At 43.2% G+C, this 22,480-nt stretch overlaps 1 protein-coding gene across 2 annotated transcripts in view; it reads left to right on the forward strand.

Moving 5' to 3' along the window:
* Positions 1-22,480, forward strand: part of LOC127055619 (uncharacterized) — a 240,577-nt gene that overhangs the window by 201,103 nt on the left and 16,994 nt on the right. The gene's annotated exons all lie outside the window — the stretch shown is intronic.

Below are 22,480 nucleotides of genomic sequence, written 5' to 3' on the forward strand. Positions count from 1 at the left end.
TACGTCAAACTCTATGGCCAACTCCTGGCCACTGTTCTGTCTTTTGCTCAGCCTCAATAATATGAAGAAACTACCTGGCTCCAGTGGGTTTTCACTAAATTGTGTTTACTAACTGCGTACAGGCAGGCAAGGCTTCACTATCTCCATAACCAGCTCCTGCTGATTTCAAAACACAGAACACACTAAGCACCACTAGAGGGCTCACAATCCCCGCACAAAACTAGTGTATGGGGTTCTGAGGGGAGGTGAGAAAGAGATAAGCAAGCGCTGAGGTGATGGAATCATCTTCAAAAACCCAGGGTGGGGATGTGTTAAGTACCTGTGCAGTCTAGGCACAGCCACAATTGCACACATACACAGGGTGAATTCACATAGCTTGCTGACCCACTGGTCAAGGCTCCCCACCAGCTGTCCCACAGACAACTATTGTCAGGTAAGTCCCCTATGTGGCCTCCCAGCCTTTGCACAGTGGGAATGCAACACTGTTTTCTTTCCACTGCATTTTGAGCTTTCCACAACTTGGCAGGAGGCCACAGGATCTGATCCTAAAGTCATTCCCCTTATTTAAAAAAATGAGCATAGTCCAGACGACCTGAAAGATGCACAGTTTACAGAAACAATTAACATGTTTTAAAATGGCACCACAGTGTGTGGATTTTGCCAGTCCTCAATATGCATTCACACCAGCCAATCCGTTTTCTTCCCTAAACACAGTATGTTTGATAAACTCTCCAAAAAAAGAGGGGGTGGGATGGGGGGACATTTTTAAAGCTGTTGTACAACTCAGCCCAAAGCTGTGCCATGAACTAACAAAGCCAGGTCATTTAGAGGTGGAGCTGACAGCCCATCTGCCACCCATGCCATTGGGCCTCTCCTTCCTTTTGTACAGCCTCCTCAGATATAGATTGAGTCACATTTTTGAATTCTTGCACAGGGCTGCAGTCAGGAAACTCTCTTTAAAGTCAGTGGGAGTCAGGGAGCTACAGCCCCACCCAAGGTTGTGAAAATTATTCCTCAACGTCAGCCTGAGCTTTTCATTCCTTCCCTCCGCTTGATAAGACATTGGGCTGAGAGTTTCAAAGCTGTGTAAGGGATCTAGATATCCATTTCCCATAGGAGTCCAAATTCCCTAGGCATCTTTGAAAATCCTAAGCTTTGACTATTCATCATGGGCCCAATCCTGAGGTCTCCCTGTGGCATCATTTATACATCTGTAAAGTGTGTAAAAAAGCACTACCAAACAAGAATGTTGAGCTCCTTGACTCACCTTATCTTTTCTTTGCATGGGTGGATATGACCCAACAGGCGAGTGATGGAGATTCAGCCCCTCTCTCTTTACTCAGTCCAAAATCCCATATAAGTCAGCACAATGATTTTGATCACACTTACTCCAGTTATACATTAGTGTAAGTTAACACCTATTAGAAACTGGTGCGAGAGGAGGGGCAGGACTGTTGGAAATGAGTAAGTTGGGGAGTAAGGACTTCAGGATGTGGCTTTATAGCCATAATTTAGATGGAGCAAGCCTAATTCTGACCTCACATCTACCAGTATAAATCACGAGTAACCACTTTGAAGTCAATGGATTGGGATGGCCCTGAACCTGCACTCCTTTCCCATGCGGGACTCCCAAGGAAGGCATTAGAACATAGGAACTGCTGGACTGGAGCAGACCCATGATCCTCAAATCCACTATCTGTCTCCCACAGTGGCTAGCACCAGATGCTTTGGAGGAAGGTATAAGAAACTCCAGAAGGCAGATGGGGGAAATCTGACTCTCATGAAAGCTTCACCCTAATCCCTAATAGTTAAGAGATTTGCCCAAGCCCGGAAACATGAGGTTTTATCTCTCTTCCAATGCTTGGTTAGCCTTAACTATAATAACTGGATATTCTGGTTGTTCATCTAAATGTTCAGCCCTCTTTGCCTCTTGCTAAATTCTAGGCTTAAAACAAAGTCTGAAAGGAGAAAACTGCTCTTCTGCCATTATATTAGCAATGGGAGTTATGTACATAGACTGAAAGAGAATAGAATCCTTGTAGTTTTAAGACCAAAGGACTATTAGCAATTTTTTTTTGGTGAAATGTTTTACTTAGAACAACTAACTTGACAAATGGAGAAAAGAAGAGAAGATAACAGCGATACATCATCCAATTTATTAATGTATGAAGCTGCATACACAATACAAGACCACATTACGCAAGATGATCATGAGAAGGACAGTATCAGAGGGTAGCCGTGTTAGTCTGGATCTGTAAAAGCAGCTAAGAATCCTGTGGCACCTTATAGACTAACAGACGTTTTGGAGCATGAGCTTTCGTGGGTGAATACCCACTTCCTCAGATGCATGTATCTGAGGAAGTGGGTATTCACCCACGAAAGCTCATGCTCCAAAACGTCTGTTAGTCTATAAGGTGCCACAGGATTCTTTGCTGCTTTATGAGAAGGACAATTTATATTCAAAGGTCAGAAAGAATTACGAGACAAACCTCCAATTCAGCACAGCCATTTACTATTCAGATTTAATTCCTTAGTTGTGCCATTGCTCAAGCAAAACCCAGTATGTGTCCTACATGAGATGCCAACCTTTCTCAATGTGACTAAGTATTTTTGGTTTGAACTACAGTTCCTATGGAAACAAAACGTAGCAGCATTATTGGTATTTTCCATATGATCATGCAATTTCCACACTGCTCAGGAATAGAAACCCATGTGATCCTGAGCAAATCCAAGCATGCGGGCAGGGAAACATTTCCAGTTGTGAGATCCAAGGGTGGAGCAAATAGAGTAAAAAATAAGAGGCTCAGTTTTAGAAAATCCAGCATGATGATGATGAGCCAGATACTGAGTTGGTGTAAATTGGCAGAGCTCAGAGTTTCATCAATTGACACCACTTGAAAATCTGGCCCGAAAACTCTAATGCTAAAATTCAACCTGGATTCCTTGGGCCTGATCCTATTCTTACTTACACCGGCATAAATTAATAGCAACAGCACTGAAGTCAATGGAGTTAATTCAGTGTAAAAGTGGTGTAAATGATCAGGGCCATGCTTGAATTTTACAGCTCTGTTCTACCCCAGGTCAGGAGCAGAAACAGAGATTCTCCAAATGCACAGGAACTCATTAGAATTAGCTCTCCAATCCAACTTTAATGGATCGGAGCGCTAATTCTAATGAGTTCCTGTGCAGTGAATGAAAACTCCCCTTGGCAAACTTTGGGAATAGATTTTTATACAACATGTAATGTGAATGCCCTAAAAGAGGTTCTAAAGACTCAGTGTATTCACTGGGACAGCCTCATCAGGCACCTGATCCAAAGTCTTGGAGTGGAGTAATTTGGAGTCATTGTCTTTCTCCTGACTTCACTGGGCTTTAGATGAGGCCCTTGAAGGACAGGCTTTGTCAGGAGGCAGAGTTCAATGTCATTGAAGGAACACACATTTGGGATGGTAAACACTAATATTTGCTTATTTAAAAAAAAGGAAAGAAAAAAACTATAAAAAAATTAAATAAATCCCAGAAATAACAACTACCATCCACAAATAAGGGTGAGACAGTGAAAAGCACCCTAAATATTCAATTCCCCAAAGACTTGTCAGCAAATCTTAAACACATTCCAAATACTGATAAAGTCAGGAGAAGCTGCTATTCCAGTGTCAAAGCACTGCTACCTAGGGTGTGGGCACTAAGGGTGCTGTTTCCCTCTCTTTCACAAGGGACAGTGCTAACGCTTTCCCTGTGTGCCCAGAGTACAGTGAAGGAGATGGATAAAGCTGCATGACTTGAAGAGGTAGCGCCTGTCCTGCCTTCACACAGCTGAGCTACTGGTGCCTGGAGGCCAGTAGAGTAGAAGGCATGTGACACTTCCCAAAGGTGTGACAAGCTGCTTTGGACATTTACTGCATTATACTGTCAGCCTCCATTGTCCTATATCTCTCCTATCCCCCAAAACACCTATTTCTCTGCCCATAGTCTAGCTAAAGCCAGCCACTGTAGTGCAGTATTAAAGTACAAAAAGCAGTCAGATGAGAAGGGATTAGGTGACAAAAGTAAAGCTGATGGTCTAACGCCGATTTTAATCAGAAAGGATGTATGTTGGGGGTTTTGTTATTTTTTGCTGGGGATTTCAGACAGGATGAGTCATTTTTCCTTTAAACCTCAGTACCGCTAATACATGTGTCTATATATCTATCATTTTGGTTACAGCTGGGGTAATTCAGAGGTCAACGGATAATGTAGTAGAGAGGTTTTTATGGAAATCACTTCTGGAGCCAGGAAATTAAAAAAAAAAAATCACAGAAAATATATCAAATTGCATGCTTGTCTAATTAGGACATTATTGTGAAAAATACCCAGCATTGATTTTTTCCCCCTTTTCTTCCTTTTCTAAATAACTGTGGAATAAAACTTGCAGGGTGAACATTTTTCCAAGCTGTTCTAACTATGTGCCAAATAGTTTTGAGCAGCTGAAGCCATATTTTGTCAACTTATTAAATAAACTAAAAGCCAAAATAGTTAGTGATAAACAAGCACAGGATTTTATGGTTGTTTTGATATCATAATCGGATTTGATTCCATGCTGATATGTTTTCATTGGTTTGAACGCATTTGTTGTGATGATCTGGCATGGTGAACGGTTTGGCTTATGCCCAAATCTGGCACTGGTAAGTGAATGAAAAACATGATAATGGTGTGATCAGAAGAGGTAACAGCCTCTGGCACATCTTGTACCCAACCTTGGAGACCAGTGAAGTATCTGCACTGCTCCCAGTGTTCCATGGCTTCTGCACGCAGGGTGGAGGCTTCTTCCTTTGCTAATAAAAATCAGAATATTTACAAACAGCCCTTCTGAAAAGAAGTGCCTACATGCTTCGCTGGGCATCAGCAGTGAAAACCAGTCTTCATGGAGCATCTAAGGACTCCCCTGGCACAGATTTATTGGGGGGATGTAGAGCTGGGACAGTAACCTGCTTCACCCATCCACATAGGGGGTATGGAGGGGCATGTATGAGGCAGATGGGGGGTGCATTGTGCACAGTAATCTGCCCAATTCGTAGCTAGCACAGCAGTCCCTGTGCAGCCCCACTACAGTTGGCATAATTTAAGAGCAGCCTTTGAGCTGCTGTAAGTTATGTTGGAGACCATTTTGGCCCAAGGTCAGCCCAAGATTGGCTTAGAGCCACCTTCTGCTCCCCAGCTTCTCCCCTCAGCTGCATCAAGTATAAATTCTGCGCAGCTGAGGATTGAGCCCTGTATCTTAGTGTCACAATGCCAACATGACAGTCCTGATCTGGACCCAGGCCTGCTTAATCAATCACTGAGCCAGCCCTTCTGCTATAGCGGTGGGGGTAGGTCCTTCTACTGGAGAGTTACTATGTTAAAAATATTCTCTCTCCATGCTGTTGAATAGAAAAGCCACCATCAAAATTTCGCTAATGGCTTGTCCAGTGGAATTTCACTGCTCCAATTCTAGTGCTAACCAGATAGCCACGAGTCTTACTAGATTTTTAAAGTGACAGTGGCCCTATGTTGTAGTTTTTCATGTGGACACATGCATTTATATGTGGCCTGAATATAAAATTTCTAAGGTGCTGCCTTCATTCTGAGTACTCCTAAATCACCAGGAGTGTGAGGCCAGAACATTCACTGCTTCCCCTCTATGTTTTGTAGATGAAAATGGGTGTTTGTTTTCTTTACCTTCAAATACATACATACCCACTCCCAAAGGGAAGAAACTGTCCCCCAGCTGGTGTAAATCGACGTAGCTAACTGAATACAAAAGAGCAGCACTGACTTACACCAGCTGAAGATCTGGACCCCTATCCTATTCCTTTTAGAAATACCAGGCAGATAATCAATGGTAATCTCAGAGAGAGATGAGAGTGAAAAGATTTGCTATACTTTGAAGACATACTCACCCTTCTTTTATGTCTCAGTCCACATTAAACTTGGGACAATTCTTAGTAAACCAGCCTATTGAGTCTGAAAGTCAGTGTAAATGATGTGGAGAAATTGGAGAGGGTCCAGAGAAGAGCAACAAGAATGATGAAAGGTCTAGAGAACATGAACTATGAAGGAAGGCTGAAAGAATTGGGTTTGTTTAGTTTGGAAAAGAGAAGACTGAGAGGGGACATGATAGAAGTTTTCAGGTATCCAAAAAGGTATCATAAGGAGGAGGGAGAAAACTTGTTCATCTTAGCCTCTAAGGATAGAAGCAATGGGCTTAAACTGCAGCAAGGAAGGTTTAGGTTGGACATTAGGAAACAGTTCCTAACTGTCAGGGTGGTTAAACACTGGAATAAACTGCCTAGGGAGGTTGTGGAATCTCCATCTCTGGAGATATTTATGAGTAGGTTAGATAAATGTCTATCAGGGATCAGGGGTCAGCAACTTTTCAGAAGTGGTGTGCCGGTAATACATTTAAACGTTTTTAGAAGGTCTCTTTCTATAAGTCTATAATATATAAACTAAACTATTTGTTCTATGTAAAGTAAATAAGGTTTTTAAAACTTTGAATAAGCTTCATTTAAAATTAAATTAAAATGCAGAGCCCTCGGACCAGTGGCCAGGACCTGGGCAGTGTGAGTGCCACTGAAAATCAGCTCACGTGCCACCTTCAGCACCCGTGCCGTAGATTGCCTACTCCTAGTCTAGATAGCATTTGGTCCTGCCATGAGGGCAAGGGACTGGACTTGATGACTTCTCGAGGTCCCTTCTAGCCTTACAATCTATCAATCTATGCATCTGTAAATAAGAGATGTGTTGACAGGATGATCAGTTGCAAACATGTTCCAGCTGTTTTAAAGACTAAGGAACCACGTTATAAGCAACCTGATTTTCCTAGTAAGAAGTACAGTGGATTTTACTCTGTTTTCATGCATAAGCAGAATTCCCAGGCATGCTAATAGGAGTTACATATACATACATCAAGAGAGAATAACCTTTGGTCAGCAATGAGGACAGTTCAAACCTGTGGTACAGAACTTTTACTCGCAATGCACTGTCAGATTTCTATTGTGGTTCCTTATTTGTGCACCCTATTCCAGATCCATCTCTATTGTCCTCCTTTATCTAGCATTTTCTTAATTAGGGTGTTCAGCCTCTCCCAGGATTTGGCCCTGTAGATTTGACCATCACTGTTGACCGTTTGCAGCATATTCAAACACTAATGGAACAGACATGGGGAAGACACTGCACACGTCTAAAGGGAGCAGGGAAAAATGAAGCAGGGGTGGACAGTTCAAACAGGTTCATGGAACAAATACTTAGGAAGTTTTGGGGGCCAGTCAGGGATACAAATGAAAATTCCTGGGGAAGCTGTAACTGGTAGGAATAGGGCTTGTGTGGCAGTCACACAGTCACATAATGATTCTTGCTCCTTACACTGTGACCACAGCTTGACTGCTAGTGTGCTGACACCACTCCCTATCATGCTGGCCAATAATGTCTCATTGCTTCCCTGTACTCCCCCATGTGACTGTCTTTATTAATCTATTGTCTCTTGTCTTATAGCTAGACTATAAGCTCCTTGAGGAAGAGACCATCTCTTTTTAATGTGTTTATACAGTGCCTAGCAAAATGTGGTTCTGGGTCATGACTGGGGCTCCTAGCTGCTATTACAATACAAATAATAATAATAGTGCCACAGTAGGCTCTCTCCACAGACTTGCATCTCTTTTCACTAAATCTACCTTTTCCTAACTAAACATGTTTTGTGCTTAGTGGAAGGGAATTTCCACTCCCTACTTGTGTCCGAGTTCCATTATTTCTCATCAACAAAGATAGTGTATAGGTTAGAGTTCCAGGACAGCTATTGTTTGTGCAATTCCTTTTCAGGACTCCACTGCCAAAACACAGCTAGTCAAACTTTTCACCTGTAGTTCTTTCCTTTAATAAATGAGAGTGGGGCCTGAACATGCTGATGGTGTCATTAAGGGCATATAGGAGGTTAGCAATTGAGCTATGAATCAACATTGGCTTGTAGAATGGTCAGAAATGCACTATAGTGCCCAATACAGAAATTGCAGGAAACAGGAGCCCAGTGACAACTGGTTGGGTAAACATCCTACCTGCAGGAAATCCAGATGAAAGAGTCTATTGCAGTAGTCCCCAACGCGGTGCCTGCGGGAGCCATGGCACCCGCGGGGGCATCTAAATTCGCCCGCATCCTGGCTGGCGGTCGAGCATCTGCAGAAATGCCGCCGAATTTCTGCAGCATTTTGGCGGCGACACCTCTTGATGATGCCACTTGCCGCCAACAAGCAACATCATCAAAAGGTGTTGCCGCCGAAATGCTGCTGAAATTCAGTGGCATTTCAGCGGATGCTCAACTGCTGCCACAGTCCTTCGTCTGGTGCCTGCCAGACGAAAAGGTTGGGGACCACTAGTCTATTGTGTAAGCTTAAATAGCTACAAGAGCTCCACATAGGCCACCAAAGCAATAATGGAGCCCAGAGCACACCCCTCCTGAGGCCTACCCTGCCTGAAATTTTGTATACATGGATCTAAAATATTTTAATAAATGCATTGCCACATAGCAACATCACAGCTGTAATCTGCACACCAGGACCATTCAGAAGTTTGTGGCCACAAGCAGGATACAGTTCAGTTCCTCCTGCTACAAAAATACAGGCCTCTACCACTTGAGCTGAAAGAGACTCTATCAGCTGCTGGCAATGTAGGGTCTAAAACCATAATTGTCCAATTCCAATTACATTCAGTTCAAGGCAATGGGCTTCATTCCACTAGCCAGCTAATAAATAACAAATAAAAATACCTAGCTGTCATACAGCACTGTTTCTCACTAGATCTCAACATGCTCTAAAAGGATGTCAGTCTCATCATTCCCATTTTACAGAAGGCAAAACGGATGCACAGGAAAGTGCCTGATGTTATCCAGCAGACCAGGGCAGAGCTTGGAACAGAAGCCAAGTCTCCTGACTCCTTTGCCAGTGCTCTGATAACCACTAGGTAACAGTGCCTCCCATGGCAGAAGTTGCTACAGCTTAAGCTAAAAAGGTACTCTCTCAACAGATATAGACAAGAAGATTAACTTAATGATATACAAGCACTTATGTGCCAGTCACAAGAACAAGTATCTTGGTCAGCACTGGAGATTGAACTGGAACCTCCACAGCTCAAAGCATAAGTCTGCACAGGTTGAGCCAAAGGACTGAGCTTATTATAGAATATAATATTCTGTTTCATAGGAAGTCTGAGGAACCGATATTTTTTCTATCAAATGAGCATTCTGTTTAGCAATGTTTGCCTGCTACTGTTCCATATGCCAATTCCAGGTTCCCAGGTAAAATGGCCATCATGCCTCAGAAATCTAGATTCCAATACTGTTTTTCACAAGTTAGGTCCACATTTAAAATAAACCAGTTAGGACTAACAAATAGATGATCGATACTGCACAACAGTTAGTACACAGGACCAAAAATTCAGCTGGGTACATTGGCACAGTTCCAGTTAGATCAATAGAGCGCTATAGTAGACCTGTTTACACCAGCAGAGGGTCTGATACGTAGTGAATAGGGAACTGCATGCTGTTTACTTTTACAGTAGATGAGGCAGTGACTAATTTGGATGACAGCTTCCAAATGCAGCAATAAGCATTTAAGAGTCTATTCCTGTCCCTAATCCTTGTGTTGACTGGGCACATCTTTGGATAACAGTTGAAAAGGACCAAAGCCAGATCTCACAGCTGCAGTGACTGTGACGGCACATACTGGAACTCCAGATTTTCCATTTGAAAGACCTACTCTTATTTAGTTCTGCTGCAGAGCTAAATTAACCTGGAAGCCATGACAGCAGGCCAGAATAACTGAACAGCTGGGGAAGAACTAGAGCGTAGCAGCTGAAAATAAACTGTGTTTAGTCAGTGTGAATACAGCCTAATAACAATGAAGTGATGTATGCCTGAAGCATATCTTCAGTGATTAATACAATTTGATATAAACAACTCTGATAGCAACTCTATGCCATATTTTGCTATAAAAATCCGACACTAACTCACAAAAGAGGCTATCCAAGATCTGTAATGGCTTTCTTAGCCACATGCACATAGACAAATGGTGGAAAACTGCAAGTTATGCTTGAATAGTAAATAAATAATAATAATAAATAAGGGTCCTGAAAAATCTCAAGATGTAAAAACTAGGACAAAGCTTACCTTGTTACCTAGGCTACCAGATAGAGTTTCTAAATGAGTTAGTAATTCTGAATATCAGTGATATTTTGAGTGAAGACATTCAGAACGCAAGCACTATCTCAGAAAGTGTGTTTATGCCACCAGGCAATAATGTTATATAGTGCTTTATGATAGTAGATCTGCAAGCACTTTACAGAGGAAGTATCTTTATCCCCATTTTACAGCTGTGGAAACTGAGAAGCAGGGAGGTGAAATGACTTAGAATCATAAAATATCAGGGTTGGAAGGGACTTCAGGAGGTCACCTAGTCCAACCTACTGGTCAAACCAGGAACAATCCCCAGACACATTTTTGCCCCACTTCCCTAAATGGCCCCCTCAAGGATTGAACTCATAACTCTAGGTTTAGCAGGCCCATGCTCAAACCACTGAGTTATCCCTCCCACATGAGCACGCAGTAGGCCAGTGACAAAGCCAGGAATGGAATCCAAGTCCCACACCAGTGCTCTATCCACTGGGCAACGCTGCCTCCCATACCACAATCTGCCTAGATACTGGAAGGTTGATTCAGTTTCCGTAGTTTTAGTACTTCAAGGAATGAGAGTTTCCTATGTTATTCAGGGATAGGGGAATTTGATTTTTTCCCCTCATTGGCAATGGATCAGTTCCAAGTATAGTACATAGAAAATTTGCGTTTATTAGAAATCCCTAATCCCTGATTCTGACCTCTGGACTGGATTTATTAGAAAGGCTTTGTAACTGATTGCTTTGTATGATTCCACTGTAATCTCACTGTCATAAACAGATAGCTAAGGGTTAATGTTCTTTTACCTGCAAAGGGGTAACAACAGTAACCTGAAACACCTGACCAGTGGACCAATCAGGAAACAAGACTTTTTCAAGTCTGGGTGGAGGGAAGTTATGGGTGTGAGTCCTTTGTTCTTGGTCTGTTCTTTTCTCGGCTCTGAGAGTGATCTTTCTATCTCCTGGCTTTCTAATCTTCTGTTTCCAAGTTGTAAGTACAAGGATAGTAAGACAATAGGTTTATATTGTTTTCTTTTGTATTTACATGTGTGTAGTTGCTGGAATGTTTTAAATTGTATTCTTTTTGGATAAGGCTGTTTATTCGTTTTTTTCCTTTAAGCAATTGACCCTGTATATTGTCACCTTGATACAGAAACCCTTTTATGTCCTTTTTCATTCTCTTTATACACAGCTTTCTTTTTAAGACCTGTGGCAGTTTTTCTTTAGTGGGGACTCCAGGGAATTGAGTCTGCAGCTCACCAGGGAATTGGTGGGAGGAAGAAGTCAGGGGGAAAATCTCTTTGTGTTAGATTTACTAAGCCTGACTTTGCATACTCTCTGGGTGAGGGGGAAGAGAGATTAGATCTCTCGGTACTTGTGTTTCCAGGACTGGAAGCAGGGAATCTCCTAGGGTCATCCAGGGAGGGGAGCCTGGGAGGAAGTAACAAGGAAACAAGGAGAGAGGGTTATTTCCCTTTGTTGTAAGACTCAAGGCATCAGAGTCTGGGGGTCCCCCAGGGAAGGTTTTGGGGAGACCACAGTGAGCTAGGCACTGTATAATTCCTGGCTGGTGGCAGCAATTACCAGGTCCAAGCTGGTAACTAAGCTTGGAGGTTTTCATGCTAACACCCATATTTTGGACGCTAAGGTCCAGATCTGGGAAGAAATGTTATGACATGGTGTGCAGCGTTGTGAGAAAGATAGAATCCAGAAGCCAGTAAGAATATTATATTTTTCTTTTCTCTGCTAGGAGCTTTTAAGCAGAGAGGGTTTGGTTTTAAAAGGAACCAGAGAGAAATTTTTTTTCTGTTCTCTCCTGGCAGTAGCTTGCATATTAAGCAAGGAACTATCAAGCTGTGACAAAGGGTCTTTTGTTACACAATAGCACTCCGATTGAGAGTCAAGTACCCAGCACAATACACATGCAAATAAAGTGGTTTTTCTGGTTTACTTTACATTTTAAAGATTAGCTAGAGGAAGAGGAAAAAAAAGGCACTGTTGCTAGGCAAACCCCAGGAGACAACAGAGCCAGCAGTTCAGACAACAAACACCGGAGGGCACCCCAACACAAGAAAAGAGGAACCATGACTTCCAAGACAAAACTGGAGGCAGAGGTACAAATCAAAGAAGCAGACCACAGGCGACAACTGGAAAAAAGAGAAAAAGAGGCGGAGCTGAAAGAAAGGGAAGTAAACATCAAACTGGCAGCCTACAAAAGAGAACAAGCAGCCAAAGAGGCAGCACACAAAAGAAAACAAGAAGAAGAAGAGGTGGCCCACAGAAGGAAACAAGAAGAAGAAGAGGCAGCCTACAGAAGACAGATAGAACTCCAGAGGGAGACCCACCGACAGGCCATGGAATTAGAAAAGGCTAAGCAACAAAACACAGCCAGTCCTAACAACCCTGCGCCAATGATTGTTCCACAGCACAGGAAATTTCCCACCTACAAGGCAGGTGATGACACCGAGGCCTTCTTAGAAAATTTTGAAAGAGCCTGTCTTGGGTACAGCATCCCTGAAGACCAGTACATGGTAGAATTGAGGCCACAGCTCAGTGGACCTTTAGCAGAGGTAGTGGCTGAAATGCCAAAGGACCGAATGAACGATTATAAACTGTTTCAAAACAAGGCCAGATTAAGAATGGAGATTACCCCAGATCATGCCCGTCGGCGTTTCAGAACCCAAAAGTGGAAACCAGATGTGTCATTTCCCAAACACGCCTACTACTCTGGGAAAAATTATGAGGCCTGGATATCAGGAAACAATGTTAAATCCTTGGACGAACTGCACCTCCTCATACATATGGAGCAGTTCTTGGATGGTGTTCCTGAGGACATAACACGGTACATACAAGATGGAAAACCCAAAAATCTCACTGAGGTGGGGGAAATTGGAGCCAGATGGATGGAAGTGGCAGAAAGCAAGAAAGCTACTGTCAAGGGGAATGAATACCCCAGAGGGCACACCGACAATAAACCCTACAACTGAGGGCAACCAAAGACCCCACCTACAACCCAAGGAAAGCCACAGACACCCTATTCTTCCACCTCACCAGTCTCCAGTAACTCACTTTGACCCAGTGACCAGTCAGCTGGAAGATGCTTTAAGTGTAATGAACTGGGACATATAAAGGCCAACTGCCCAAAGAACCCAAGCCGAGTGCAAGTCGTTACACCACCAACACACCAAAGATCTCCAAGCCCAGATGCCTCTCAAATACCCTTGGAGCGAAGGGAAAATTTGAGAGTGGGCGGAAAGGAGGTTACTGCATGGAGAGACACGGGGGCACAAGTGTCAGCTATCCACCAATCCTTCGTAGACCCCAAATTCATCAACCCAAAGGCCCAAGTGACAATTTACCCCTTCATGTCACAAGCTGTAGACTTGCCTACAGCTGAACTGCCTGTCCAGTACAAAGGAGATTGTACAAGGAGATTCTTTCTGGTGGACACCGGGAAGAATGGCAGCTGCAAAAACAGTTGGTGGTTCCAACTAAGTACCGGGGGAAGCTCTTAAGCTTAGCCCATGATCATCCCAGTGGCTATGCTGGGGTGAACAGAACCAAAGACAGATTGGGGAAGTCCTTCCACTGGGAGGGGATGGGCAAGGACGTTGCCAAGTATGTCTGGTCTTGTGAGGTATGCCAAAAAGTGGGAAAACCCCAAGACCAGGTCAAGGCCCCTCTCCAGCCACTCCCCATAACTGAGGTCCCATTTCAGCGAGTAGCTGTGGATATTCTGGGTCCTTTCCCAAAAAAGACGCCCAGAGGAAAGCAGTACGTACTGACTTTCGTGGACTTTGTTACCCGATGGCCGGAAGCAGTAGCTCTAGGCAACACCAGGGCTAACGCTGTGTGTCAGGCCCTAACAGACATTTTTGCCAGGGTAGGTTGGCCCTCCGACATCCTTACAGATTCAGGATCTAATTTCCTGGCAGGGACCATGCAAAAACCGTGGGAAACTCATGAGGTGAACCACTTGGTTGCCACCCCGTACCACCATCAAACCAATGGCCTTTATGACACTCACACACTTAGAAATAACCCCTTGGAATTAATTGCTAAAATATGTTGGATTTCAGATTTTCTTTCAGCTTCATTGAAAATCGACAAGCATTATATCGCAGAGGAGTTGTAATATGCGGAGAGGTCATCACCATTCATTTTAATGAAGCATTTGTTGGAATCTGGATTCATTAGAAATGCAGATTCTGCAGAGCATTACTAACAAACCTAAGTCTCAATGAGCAAAGCACTTTGTTTCAGTGTTTCCAATGAATCTAAGTGTCAGGTCCATTGACTTCCCACTAAAAGTCTCAGATACATTAAAAGCTGTAGAACTTTATTAACGGTTAAATGAATCAAATTCTTCTTTCAGGTACACTTGTATAAATCTTAGAATTACTCTGGATTTACACTAGTGTAACTGTGGGAAGACTTTGACCATATATATCTTTGAAACACTGGTTTCCCTTATATGAACATACATTTGTTCAAATATTAAAATGTACCAGTCCTTGTTAAGGACTAGCCTTCAGAATATGTGGCCAGGTCCTAAACTGGTATAAAACCAACAGCTGCAGTCACTTAATTGAAGTGTTGTGATTTACACCAGCTGAGTAGCTGGCCCTGAAGCTATAATGGTCCTCTGTATATTTCTTTCTTAGATCTAGCAACAAGAGGAACACGTTTTCCTTCACATTTTAGAAAGAAACAGGGTCCCCAGATTTCATCCTGAAGTGAACTATGCAGGGCCGCCCAGAGGACAGGGGAGGAAGTGGGGCAGTTTGCCCCAGGCCCCACAGGGGTCCCTGCAGGAATATAGTATTCTATAGTATTGCAACTTTTTTTCATGGAAGGGGCCCCCGAAATTGCTTTGCCCCAGGCCTCCTCAATCCTCTGGGCAGCCATGGAACTATGAACTTCATACAGGGCGAAAAGAAGCTATATTGAAGTTACTGGGCATCTTTCCGCTGACATCAGTAGGAGTCGGATCAGGTCCTTACACGGGGCTTGCAAAGATAACACTGGCACCTCATTAACGACTGCATTCTAAGCACCCCAGGTTATTGTACTGAAATCTTTATGAAATAAATTTTTCATTAAATGTAACACAAATATAGAGCCATGCATTTTTTATACCCCAGAAAGTGAAGCAGGTGTTACTAACACGAATTTCACAGGACAAAAGGAAACACAGACTCAGCACCCTACCCTAGCTCTGGCAAGTAGGCATCAAGTGGAAAGGATCCAATAGCATAATGCTTGAGTCTCCAAGTATATTTTAAATAAACTATAGAGAACCCAGCATTGCCAAAAAGAGGATTCTTTAAATGAAATATAGAGAAAATCCTAGGCACTATTGTAATGTTACATATGTACGTACATAATTAATGTCCTTCCTAAAAACAGCTTATGCTACTATGTCTTTTGCTATTTTCCTACAGACATTCTTTGGAGATCTTCAAAAAGAGCATCAAATTCCCTAATGATTGGAACAGAGTGTAATATTATTTTAGGGAGGACACAGAAAGGATTGTTTCATAGTTAAGTCACAGGACTGGAATTCAAAACTCCCTGTTCTGCAGTGCTCTTGGTCAAATCACTTGAATGTCTCTGTACCTGTAAAAAGGGGATTGTATTTACTTATTTCACAGCGTTCCAAGGATAACTTCTTTAGCATTTGTGAAGCATGTTCAGATCATCAATCAGATGGACAGTGTTATAGAAGTGTGACTTATTGCCATTAAGTATTTCTTTACACCAGAAGAAGGCCAAACCACATTATTGTATAGACATCCACTTTTATGTGGTAACATCATATTTTGCCCACAGGGTTTTGAAGGAAGTATTAAATTCTCTAAAAACAACAAAAATCTACCTTGTAATGCTTTTGGCACATGTTGAAATCTGGCAGTGTTAAATGTATTATTGCTCTAATCTCACTTCAAAGGTGAGGAACTGATGAGATCTGTCTAAAAAAATATGAAACAAACAAACCAAGGATAGTCCAAAGGGGGCCTGTTACATAACAGCAAAGTTCTAATGAGAGTGATGGGATACGGTGATACTACATTTTAGGATGTCCAGGCTACCTTTACACATTGGAGAAAGTTCCAGGGTGAGCATGTGTAAAAGTACTGCTCGCCACCCACACGGTAACACACTGCTTTAATATAAACCATTCCAGATGTCTATGTGAACCTCGGACAGATGCCCAGTGAACCCAGGATACGTGAATAAGGATGGCTGAATTCCTTGTTCATATCTGCCCTGCGGCGGTCTCATAAGAGAATTTTTTTTAAAGGCAAGTGACAACAGGAGACAGCTTTTGTAAGTCATGTTATAGATTATTATTAATCCACATACCTTGTACTAGCAAAACAAAAACATTTACATTAATTTTCACTATATTTAAAAACCTTCAGTAGGGACCCAGCTATTTTTCACCGCAGTGTTTGCAATGCAAATATCTAGGACATAACAGTCTCACTGTCTGTGGGCCTGATCCAAAGCCCTCCAAGTGGGAAGACTCATATTGACTTCAATGGGCTTTGGACTGGGCCCTGTGGGTAACGGTCTCAAAAGCTCCTGAGCTACAGGGATAAAAGATCTACAGCACAGCCACACCTGGCCTGGTTTAGCTGACTTGGGCTCAGGAGGCTCAGGCTGTGGGGCTAAAAATTGGTGTAGACGTTTGGGCTCTGGCTGGATCCCCAGCTCTGGGACCCTCCACCCTTGCAGGGTTCCACAGCTCAGGCTCCAACCTAAGGTCTAGTCTGCACAGTGATCTTTCAGCCCCATAGCTCAAGCCCTATGAGCTAGAGTCAGCTGACTTGGTCCAGCTGCAGGTTTTTATCCCTGTGTAGACATAACATAAGTCACTTAGGATACTAAATAGATTCAAGATACTAGAGGAAGTAAATGGGAAGAATAATTGCGTCGACTCAGATTTCTTTGCAAGTCTCACAAGTAACAAGTTCGTCTACAGGGGAGGGTTCACTTTAGTTTACTACATAAAAAACATTCAGGGTATGTAAAGGGGTGTCTCCTCCACTCCTGTCTTCCTCCATGCACAAGACTGGTTAGAGACTCTCTGCCTGTAAACATCATGGGTGGTTTATTTACAGTGTCTTATCACCTGTCCAGCACTGCTTGGCATCTTAGCTACAACAACACACTAATCTTCAGCCCCTTAGACCTTAGGTCTGACTCTCAAAGCCAGTCAGTCTGCCCACCTGCTTCTACTCCCTGAGTTAACAGGCTAATTAGTGCTTTAACTCTCCCCAGACCATTCTAACCATCAGCTAAGCAGTTTTGTCCCCTGAGTTTACTCCTGGGCGATTTAATTGATATGGTGATCGGAGTGCTGGTAGAGCAGCTGTTACCCTGTGACTGAGTGCTGGGCAATGTCCCTTTGCTCTTTTCTGAGAGAAAAACCAGGAGGGAAAATAAGTATCTGTTAAAAAATTGTACTGCAGAGTATATTTATAACTGATTTAACTAACAGAACATATTTCTTTAGGGCCAAATCCTGGGAGCAGCACAGGCTGTGTGCCGATTATCTCCAGAGAAGATGAAAGAAGATTGCTCCTCCACGCTGACTCCCTCTACACCAGGGGTCTGCAACCTTTCAGAAGTGATGTGCTGAATCTTCATTTATTCACTCTAATTTAAGTTTTCGCGTGCCAGTAATACATTTTAACACGGTTTCTTTCTGTAAGTCTATAATATACAACTAAATTATTGTTGTATGTGAAGTAAATAAGGTTTTAAAATGTTTAAGAAGCTTCATTTAAAATTAAATTAAAATGCAGAGCCCCCCAGACCGGTGGCCAGGACCTAGGCAGTGTGAATGCCACGGAAAATCAGCTTGCGTGCCGTCTTCGGCACATGTGCCATAGATTGCCTACCTCTGCTCTACACTCTGCAGTTATTTTTACTTCTTACCCTACCTGCTGAGATTGTCCCCAAGAGTGTCAATTCCAGTGATGCGGTCCTGTAAGAAATAAGAACACCAACTCATTTAACCTAGATCAAAGATAATAGTGCAACCTCTGCTTCTATGTAGCACTTTTTACCAGTAGATTTCAAAGCACTTTACACAGAAGTCAGTGTCACCATCCCCACTTAATAGTGGAGGAAACTGAGGTAGTAGGAGAGGAATAGACTTGCCTAAAGTCATCCAGTAGGCCAGCGGCAGAGGTAGGAGTAGAATCCAGCCTCCCAAGTCCCAGGCCAGTGCTCTACCCACTGGACATCTCTCTCTCCCATACCACAATATATCTAAATGCTGGAACGTGTTGATACAGAACTTTGTTTTTCCATAGTTTTAATAATTCAAGGAGTGTGAATTTCCTTTGTTATTCAAGAGCTTTGGAGGGGAATGACTTGCCAGTTACCGCTGACTTTGACCAGAGTAAAACTGGCCACAGTCTCTGTATCCCACTGCCAAAACCCCGAGCCATCCAGTCCTCTAAGGAATGTGTATGTCTGTGAAATCAAAGCACTTCTTTATCATCTTAAGAATTTCATTACTTTGCTTTCAGAAAGGGAGTGAACATCAGCATTAAAACAAAAATGTTTCAAGTTTTCCTAGTGCAACATTAAAAACATTTGGGGCCAAATTCTCAGCTCGTATAAACCAGCGGAGCTCCACAGACTTCAACAGAGCTACATTGACTTACACCAGCTGAGGATCTCGCCCTTTGATTATTCTCCCAGCAGGAAGGTTACATAAAAAGCTTTAAAAAAATAATAAAAAACCAACAGAAGCAGCAAAAACCCCCCACACACAATAAGCTCACCACTTGGGGGTAATTTTTGGTTTAAAATGGATTTTGTTACTTGTTTAAATCATCTTAAATATTTTGTCTCCACTGAAGCAGCCAAAAAGTAATGCAATATTCAGCCTGACAGAAAATAACTCCATAAATGGAGATAAGTTAACCAGGGTTCAATATAGACCAGATTCAGGCTTTGACAGTTTGTCTGGGCTTCTGTATCCTGATTGCTTCAGAACTTGGGTGTGATTCAGCAGCAGAACACCTCTCTCCACAATGCTCCTTGGGACTTGTGCCCAGACCTTTGGCATCCCCACTCCACTAGCACTGCGCACACAGTCATGTCTTTTTCATGCCAAATTAGGGAAGATGATTCAGTATGATGAGCTAGACCAGGGATAGGCAACCTATGGCACGGGTGCCAAAAGCAGCATGCGAGCTGATTTTCAGTGGCACTCACGCTGCCTGGGTCCTGGCCACCAGTCCAGGGGGCTTTGCATTTTAATATAATTTTAAATGAAGCGTCTTAAAAATTTTGAAAGCCTTATTTACTTTACATACAATAATAGTTTAGTTATATATTACAGACTTATAGAAAAAGACCTTCTAAAAATGCTAAGATGTATTACTGGCACGCAAAACCTTAAATTAGAGTGAATAAATGAAGATTCGGCACACCACTTCTGAAAGGTTGCTGACCTCTGAGCTAGACAGAAACCTGGACAGTTGTGTTCATTGATTAATACCACCGCATGCATGATTGTCCTTACAAAAACATATGTCTCCCTGAACGTATTGTTAATATTCACTTGAGCGATCAGAACTTCTGGCCTGCTTCCCTTAGGTCTATATTCATACAGTCATAGAAAAGACTTAAGTCACCTAGCCCACTCCACCGTCAATGAAGGATTTTCCCCTATATTATATTCTCCAGTTGTTTGCCTACATCAGTTTTGTATGGTTAAGCAGCGGGGCTACCACTTCCCTTGTAAAATTTACTTCACAGTACCATAGACCATGAGATTTTTTTCCCCCCAGTACTATTCCTTTTTATCTACTGTTGGCAGGTTGTCTTTGTGCTGTAGGGCAAAGGATGAACTCAGCATGTATATTGATCGTGTAAAGAGGCTAGCAGCTTACAGGTCCAAGGTGGCTTTGGGACATCAGTAGCAGCTCTGTTCTCTGTGCCTCTCAGGAGTGAGGTATTAGGTAAGATCACTGCAACCTGTGGAAAATAGGGCCAATACTCACTGCCATTGCCCTGCCCTCTCACCTATGGAACAAGTACTGAAATGTTATAGCTTAATGCAATGTAAAATACTTCCCCCTTGTCCCTGGCGGGCCATTCTTACCACGCCTGGGGTCAGAGAGCAGTGGTGTGCTGAGGCACTCCACAGGTGAAGTGCCAATAAGCATGTCGTATGGAAAGTGTTTATGGGAATAATGGAAGGAAATTTTGACACTTATCTTTCCCTTGTGACTCTAAGTCCAGGGGCACATCTGTCTGTTTTTAATCAGCAACTTCTGGAGTGGCAGCCTTGAGGGATCCCCCAACTCCACACTACTTGAAAACCTGACCCTAACTAGGAGGAGAAAGAAGAAGAGGCAAGATGTGTTCAGTGGTGAGTAGAATTAATTTCTTACTGGTATGCTGCACAGATGGGAGGGACACAAATGGGTGGCACCAGCTAAAGGGGGGGAGCACGTGATCTCCCCACATGACTCTTCCCCACCCCGACCCCAGCCCGGGGCCCCCGCACTTTCTCTGTTGCCCCACGACAGTTCAGGAACCCCATTGCTGTAAATCTATCCACTATGTCCTGCACTGAGATCCACAGTCCTGTGTAGAAAGAGACAATTAATGGCCTTACACACTTGCATCACAATGCCCCCAGAAAGTCACATGCTGGGGATTTGACTCTTAGTTTCCAGAGATCCCTGGGTGACTCATTTCTATCTCACAACACATGGTGAAAATTTCCCCAAAGGCATTGCCCAGACACCAGAGATCCATCCATGGTGAACTGCACTTAACATTGACACAAGTACTCCTAGTGAGTATGGACAGTGCTGATGCAAGTAGACAAGCATGCATGTGCCTGAGCGATATACAGACTTTGATGGCGTACACTGACTTAACTTGTCTCACCCACAGTTTGTAGTGTAGACATGGCCTGTGTTGTCATCAGAGAGGCACAGAGTCCCTTAAACCCACAATGCTTGGAGAGCACTGCTCTGCTCCATTTTCCCCTGCCCCTGAAGCCTGTCTTGACTAGGATTTAAAGGTGTGTTGTTAGCCTGTTTGAGAACATGTTCTAAAAGTCCAGTGTAGATGACGCAGTATAGATCTAGCACATGGCAGCAAGGGAAACTAGACTTGAACTCCACCAGCTGAGTATGTGCTAGGTCTATACTGCTTTGTCTACACTAGACCTTTAGAATGTATTAGCAAACACATGTTAATACCAACCATGGGTGGCTGGTATCATAGGCTGGGGAAGGCTGTGCCTCCCCAAACAGGCTGGTGTGGCTCCACACATGATCCATTCCCAGGCCCCCTCCTGCAGTTCCCGGCGCTCTGCCCTGGCGCAGGCTGGTTGGGGCTGGCTTGCCTGCCTACTACAGGGACTGGCTGGCACTGGAGCTGGGGGTGCTGCCGGGGCTGGAGGCATTGGGGAGGGGAACTCTGGGCTCCTTTGGGGAAGGGAGGGCAGATGGAGAGGCGGAGCCTCAGGCACAAGGTGTGGGGTCAGAGGCTAGCCTCTCCCAGTGACCAGGTCATCAGCCCTCATGATTCCAACCCTTTAAATTTTAGTCTAGACAAGTCTCAAAGTCCAGGTTGTAGAGGGAACAGGAGTAGCAGAAGGGAGTAGCCACTCACAGACGTGGGTGAATATCTAAGCATAAATCCACCAGGAGATTATCGCAAGTCCTCACTTGCTACATGGCTGAAAATCCACGCTAGGGGAGGGGGTTTTGGTGTACCTGCCAGTGGAGGACTGTACAGTGTGGAGTTGATGAGGCTTCCATATGGAACTTCTCTCCCTTGAAAGTGTCCCACAGTCATATGGAACAGTGGGTTTAGGGGCCAAACTATGCCTTTCTACAGGACAATTGGAGAAGAACTCTGCAGCAGTTTCTTATGCCCTTATGCTGAAAAACCCAAGTAGGTCTGGCATGCGAGCTTTATACTACCCTTGATTCACATGCATAACTCCCATCGATTCATATTCTTTGCAAATTACAATCTAAAAGATATATATGGTATCGATTATTTTTTCCATCTTTTAAAGCAACACTATTATTTCTATTTATGAAGTTCTATAAAAGCAAGCTTAGAAAAGTATCTTGGGATCAATAAACTGAAAAGCTTCCTTGAACATATATTTTTAAGCTATTCATTCTTCTTCTGAGACATTCTGAAGAGGCACAATCTCCTGCAAGTTATTGAAGCAAAGAAGTAAACTTGAAACCATGCTAAATATTTGCATTCTCTTTCTGTACAGCAACACAGATTACTATGA

The sequence above is a fragment of the Gopherus flavomarginatus genome, chromosome 7 (genome assembly GCF_025201925.1).
Source record: "Gopherus flavomarginatus isolate rGopFla2 chromosome 7, rGopFla2.mat.asm, whole genome shotgun sequence".
In the NCBI taxonomy this organism is placed as follows: domain Eukaryota; kingdom Metazoa; phylum Chordata; order Testudines; family Testudinidae; genus Gopherus; species Gopherus flavomarginatus.